General features: G+C 26.7%; 2 protein-coding genes across 2 annotated transcripts in view; both read right to left on the reverse strand.

Annotated features, from left to right (window-relative positions):
- LOC105619876 (putative mediator of RNA polymerase II transcription subunit 26) overlaps positions 1-5,570 on the reverse strand; it is a 45,208-nt gene that overhangs the window by 26,516 nt on the left and 13,122 nt on the right. The window lies entirely within an intron of this gene.
- The window catches only part of LOC105619875 (venom serine protease-like), a 9,640-nt gene that overhangs the window by 3,843 nt on the left and 227 nt on the right, over positions 1-5,570 (reverse strand). The window lies entirely within an intron of this gene.

Below are 5,570 nucleotides of genomic sequence, written 5' to 3' on the forward strand. Positions count from 1 at the left end.
TAGTAGTAGTAGTAGTAGTAGTAGTAGTAGTGTAGTATAGTGTAGTAGTAGTAGTGTGTGTAGTGTGTGTGTGTGTGTGTGTGTAGTGTGTGTGTGTGTGTGTGTGTGTGTGTGTGTGTGTGTGTGTGTGTGTGTGTGTGTGTGTGTGTGTGTGTGTGTGTGTGTGTGTGTGTGTGTGTGTGTGTGTGTGTGTGTGTGTGTGTGTGTGTGTGTGTGTGCACACGCGCATATACGCACGCACGTATACGCCACGCATATACACAATGAGATTTAATTCGGATCAGTCAAACTTTATGCATTCGTGTTGGGATGAATTACAATCATAACTTTAGCTTATGACAACAGTACTTTAAATTAGGAATAACTCGGTGAAAAATGATCGTATTGAATTCCATGAAAAAGTATTTTAAAGATAAAATACCATATTTTTATGTGCATTTTGTTCCATTAGGCTGCGATATCTGATTGGCTCGTCACATGGATCATCACATGGATTCTTTGTATATCAATTTTGCAAAGCCTCACTTTGTTATCTACCATTTTGAAAATAATGACCCAATATATAATTCTTCCTCAAATACACTTCAAGCTTCATTTTTAAATATATTTTTATTATAATATTTATCAAATTATGAACATTTAAAATTTGATAAGTTTTTCAAAATTTTCAGCATAACATTTTTTTGCAGGCAAGTATTTTAAAGCTTGAAACTTGCACTTTAGCGTGTTTTGGCCGCTTTTAAAAATATTTTTATCTTTACAGTTTTGTATCTTAAAAAAGATGGCTATCATAATAAACGGCTAATCGTTATCGCGTATTCAAGACAAATTAGGTAATATCTTTTTTTGCTATTTCTTCTTTAATGTTTATTTCTTTTTGCGTTCATAATTTATCCTATGATTCTGCAGAAAATGAAAAAATTAAAAAATATTTCAAAACAATTAATTATTGTAAATAAACCTTTGTCATAAAAAATAGGAATAAAATAAGATATGTAAAACAATCAGAATGTACATTAATTTTTTAATAATTAATTATATACTGTTTAATTAAAATTGTGAATTTTTACATTATAATAAAATGATATTACTTCAAATACAAAGTAAAAAATTTAATAAAAATTATAATATTGCACAATAGACATGTTTAAATTAAAGAGAATGTTAAAATTAAGAAATATTTAATGAGTTATTGCTGTATTACAATGAATTATTATATACACTGTAGTTTGAAAGATGATACTATCGTAAAAACTGATAACTGTCGTATATAAAATTGCTATATCAACAAAAATGTAAGTGTAATAACGAATAAATTTTAGCATTTATGAAATGTTCATGCTTTGAATATCTCTGCTTTGCATGTTTTTAATATCATAATTATAATCATCATCATCATCCTTCAAAGTGCAATGTATATAATAATTTATTGTGCACAGAAATAACTCGTTAAATATTTTTTAATATTAATTTTAATATTTATTGTATAATATTACAAATTTTTGTTAAATCTTTTATTTTGGATTTTTGTGTATTATTTTATTATATATAAAAATTCAATTTTAAACAGTACATATTTAATTATAAAAAATAATGTACATTTTGATCCCTTTAAATAAATATTTTTTATTTTACGTCTATTTTTTTATCACAAAGCTTAATAGTTCTTACAAAAATAATTTTTTTTTAAATATTTTTTAATTTGCGGAGTCATAAGATAAGTTAAGAACGTAAAAAGAACTAATTAAAAAAAAACAACAAGATATTACCCAGTTCGTTTCTTGAACACGCGATAATAACTAACTGTTTACTTTGATATCCGTCACGCTTGCTGCCATTCCAAACTTTAAAATTTTATAACTTCGATCCTTTGGTTCTTAAATGTTACGTATTATATATTACGACATTAAACTCTACATCTTAATATCAAATTTTCCATAATCCACATACCATCCCTCCTTGTAAGCTAAATCTAATTTTTTAAAATTGTAGAAAGATATACAGTACCGGTCAAAATTATATCATATCTTTCGATTTTTTGAGCATAATTTTTGTCAAAGTAAATCAAATTTATACAGTAGACACTTAGCATGTATCTTGTATGTAAAGTATAATGAGATTTGACCATGTACACCGTGATCTTTTAATTTTTTATTACACTGTAAAAAATAAAATGTTAATTTTAACTTACAATATAGTAGGCTTTCTGAGGCATGCAAAAATGTTAAAATTAATATTTTTGTATTAATTTAACATTTTTATCTCAGAAAGTCCACTATATATGACTGTAAATTAAAATTAATATTATATTTTTTACTGTGTAATTTTCCCAAAATCGCATTATTATATACTTTCTTTACTTTTCATAATACAGCCATAATTTTTATCGTTATGACTTAACTTTAGTAGTTAGATTTAGTATTTTGCATTATGACAAATACTCGTAGTGCTCAAGATATATATAAAAATGAACGACAGAAAGTCATCGTAAAGAGCCACAAATAAGAATGGACACATAAGAAGCTTGCCCAGCAATTTGGCATCTCTAAATCAACAGACCAAGTTTCTTAAGTGTGAAAGCTCTAGCGAAGCTATACTAAGGAAAAGTAGAATGGTTGATTACACTACTTTTCTCATCGATCGTAACATCCTTCGCATATCTTGCAGCAATCCACATTGTACAGCGTCGAACATTGCTGAGGAAATATTGAACAATCTGATCCGTCCGTACAGATCATATGCCATCCTCTGCAAGCCGAAAGTAAAAGGCAACCCATGAAGAAACCATTCATTTCCGCAAAGAATTGGAAAGCGCGAATGGAGTAGGCCAAAGCATATTTCAACTAGACACCTCAACAATGGTCTGAGAATGGTTCTTCTAAAGCGACAACAATAAGTTCATGTTATTTGATAATGATGATATAACATTGATTTCAATTCTTTGGATCTTTCAATTCTTTGTCTTGTTTTCAATTCTTGTCACAGTCTTCCGACGTGCAGATGACGGGATATAATTTGACAGATTAAACTATTCAGAAGTCGATATTTCCTCAGCAATGTCCGCCGCTGTACGATGTGGATTGCTGCAAAATATGCGAAGTTTGTTGCGATCGACGAGAAAAGTAGTGTAATGTGGTTGTCGATCACTCTTCTTCTTCTTAACATAGCTTCGTTAGACCTTTCAACGCTTAAGAAACTTGATCCGTTGATTTCGAGATGTCAAATTGTTGGACGAGCTTCTGTACATTCGTTCTTGTTTGTGATAACTTTATGATAACTTTCTGTGTCGTTCCTCTATATCTTGAACACCATGACATTTATATATATAATGTAAAATACTAAATCTAACTATTAAAGTTAGGTAAAAACGGCTATACCATGAAAAGTAAAGAAAGTACAATAATGCGATTTTGGGAAAAAATTAAAAAAATCATGGTGTACATTGTCAAGTCTCATTATACTTTACGAACAAGGTTCAAGATTCTGCCACGAAGTGTCTACTATATAAAATTTGAGCGTATTCAATTCACTCTGACAAAAGTTATACTCAAAAAATTGAAAGGTGATATAATTTTGATCGATATAGAAATATTTTTTTTAAATATATTTTTTAATATAAAATGCTATTGTTAATTTATGTATATAATTTAACCAAATATTTGACATATGTATTTGAAATAATCAATTAAAATAATTAATGGACGTTAATAACATATTCACATGATATCAATATTTTTAGTTGTAATAATGGATAGTTAATAATCGAGTTATTAATATGCAATTATCTTTTTGACAATTTATTTTAAATTACAGACATCAGCCGAATTATTAAAAACGAAGACAAACTATGATGACAAACTATTGATTCATTATTGTATGTACTATTTATATTCCGTTTTATACAATACAACTTATTACACATACCTATATACATATAATCATTTTGTGCCATATATTCCTTTGTATACGTATTAATGGGAAAAATTCGAATACCTGCTTGTGTATTACATCAGCCATAATATTCTAAATTCATTAAAAAAATAAATTGTTATTCTGATCACTTGCCGAGAGATGACAGATGCGTCTGTTTTTATCTCGATGAAAAGATAAAGAGATAATATCTGACACTTTTACAGTTGTAGCTTGCCAATAAATCAGAGACGGATATCTTTATATAAAATAAAGATAATAATGAATTTAACGAGATATAAATACTAAAAGCAACTCATGTATAATATAAAATATTTTATAGAAACTTTGTTGCTCTCTCTTATTGAAATTAGGAAAATGTTCTATGTAAAACATATTTTATTTGCAAAAACATTATTAAGTTAAATATCAAAAACCTAAACACGCACTATGGCAAAGATTTTATTCCAAATTTAAAGGAGAATGTTAAAAAGAAGACGATTTTTGCTCACAAAAGTGTAATTAAAAAAAATAGCGTTTTTTATAAATTTTGTCCTGAATACAATAATGTTAATAAAAAGTTCAGGATGGATAGGAAACACCTTGAAATTTGAGCATGAACATGATATATTTAAACAAATTTCGATATTCTTGCTTATATTTCCCCAAGTGCCATAAACTTTTTAATAATTTTATCATATTCAGAAAGTCAAAATCTATAAAAAACATTTCTTTTACTTACATTTTTTTGGACAAAAAAAGTCGGATCTTTTTTAATATCCATCAAAAATACATTATTATCCAGAAAGGTATATGTAAAAGAAATAGCGTTTTTTGTAGATTTTAATCTCCTGAATATATAAAATTATTAAAAAGTTCGACACATTTGGGGAACATCTTGAAAAGTAAACAAAAATATCGAAATTTGTTTAAATATATTACGTTCATGATCAATTTTCAAGGTGTTCTCTATCGATCCCGAACTTTTTATTAACATTATCATATTCAGAAGGTCAAAATCTATAAAAAACACTATTCCTTTTATTTATATCTTTGTGAGCAAAAATCGGCCTCCTTTTTAACATCCTCTTTTAAAAATCTCTTTCTTTTTGCCGAAAATAAATAATAAACTCTGTATCCATTTTAATATAAAACCAAATTAAATGAAAAAAGATTCTTTCATGTTATATTTTATAAATGGAAATTTCTGGATATCTCTCTTTCTCTCTCTTTCTCTCTTTCTCTCTCGTTTGCTCTCTTTTCCCAAGATCTTCGTTTTTCAACATTTCTTTAATGATAGATATTTTAACACAATTTTATTTATATACACATAATTTAATTACTAAAGTATATAATGTTGGAAAAAAAGAATACATACTCCAGAATAAAATTATCAATAAAAAAAATAAAAAATTTTAAAGTATATATCTACAAATTCTGATCTATAATAGCGATATCCTGCATAATAAAAATTTTATAAGATAATTGTCTTATAATAATTGTAAATTATTTCAATTTTATTTAATGTAATATTAATATTTATACGTACAAAACGTATAACATAAAGAAAATGTTCCCTAATGCCCTATAACTTTTAATACTTAAATGTATTACTGTTTATATATATATATATATATATATATATATATATATATATAGTA

This window comes from Atta cephalotes (genome assembly GCF_000143395.1).
Source record: "Atta cephalotes unplaced genomic scaffold scaffold00023, whole genome shotgun sequence".
NCBI classification, from domain to species: Eukaryota; Metazoa; Arthropoda; class Insecta; order Hymenoptera; family Formicidae; genus Atta; species Atta cephalotes.